We start from the raw sequence: 1,543 nt of genomic DNA on the forward strand, positions 1-1,543 counted from the left end.
GTGGGACTTAACTTTTCCCTCAGTGGCTGTTGGTGGGGATAATGAAATGGCAGTTACCTGTGTTTGTAAGATGGCTGCTGGGCTGCTGTCTGTGGTTGTTTAAAATGTTCCGCCATAAGGTTTAATTGAGCTGTAGTTCCAGAGAGGTCTCACTCACTGGGTCGAATGGGGCTTCCTCATCTGCTGGACTACAGTTCCCAGCTGCCCCAAGGCAGAAAAGGGCGGGAAAACAGGGGCTGTCCCAACACGCGGGGCGGCATCAGTATAGACTGCAGCCCATCCAGGGAGGAGGCCCTCTTCATCCTACAGGAGGTTAGGAAAGGCTCCTGCTTGCTGCCTGTGCTGATCGAGCTGTCCAGGCCACAAGCCAGCGACGTGGGGGAACCCTGCTCTCTTGGGCCAGAGAGAGAGGGAGAGGCTAGAGCAGAGAGCCAAAGGCCAGCGTGTAAGGAAAGAGGATGGCGTTTAACCCCTGTGGGTTTATGCTGTGCTGGTTCATACAGTTGGTTCATGCACTCCTACAGTGAGTGTACACGCCCCATAACTGTATAGTTAGATAAATTCTTTTATTTGGGCTAATAATCTGTGTCGTGCTCTGACCACATAGTCTCCCCCGCTCTGCACAATAACAAAGGGAGGGGGTAGCCCAAGGAGGCAAGGAAAGGCCAGACCCTTGGGTTGCCAACTTTCCAGAGATCCCCCAAAGACTGGGGATTCCATCTCCAAATATGGAGATTTGGCCAGAGGGGTCTCACCGTCCCTCTAAAAAGGCAGTGACAATTCAGTGAGTCGTGGGAGGAAATTTAAGGAGTGAGATACGCCCACGGGACGAGGGTGGGAGGCAAACAGCTGAGTGGTAAACTGGAGCCCGTTTCGCCACAGTAGGCAACCAAGCTCGGTTCAGACAAAGGAAGGAAACCCTTTGCAGGCCTTTGTGAGGAACTCATTGGGGCCAGTATTGAGTCTAGGGTTGCCAGCTCCAGGTAGGGAGATTCCTGGAGATTTTCTGGAAGAGTCTATGGAAGCCAGGGTTTGGGGAGGGGAGAGGCCTCAGCTGAACAGAATGCCATACAGCCCACCTTCTAAAGCAGTTATTTTCTCTGCGGGGGAGATCTGTTAAGTCTCCAAAGACTAGAAATTTCTTTTTCCAATATTCAGTTTACTGGATGCAATTCAAACGCCATCAACACCAATGGATCATGCATATCATCTCGTTTCGTGTACAACTTTTGTCAGTGAATAGTCGAAATACAAGACTAATCAATTTAACAAACTCACTGGTAGTATTTTAAAATCCATCATGGATTTTGAAGAATGTCACTATGAAATACTACCAGTGAGTTTGTTTCCTTTTCCACAATCTCCAGGTGAGGGCTGGAGATCACTCAGAATTAAAACTGCTCTCCAGATGGCAGAGATCAGTTCTCCTGGAGAAAATGGTGGACTCTGTGGCAGTCAGGGCTTCAGAGCATGGAAAATGGTGGACTCTGGCAGCCAGGGCTTCAGAGCATGGGAGAGGCTGCAGGTGTGCGTGTGGGGGAAT

Source organism: Gekko japonicus, unplaced genomic scaffold (assembly GCF_001447785.1).
Source record: "Gekko japonicus isolate JY-2015 unplaced genomic scaffold, Gekko_japonicus_V1.1 scaffold540, whole genome shotgun sequence".
In the NCBI taxonomy this organism is placed as follows: Eukaryota; Metazoa; Chordata; class Lepidosauria; order Squamata; family Gekkonidae; genus Gekko; species Gekko japonicus.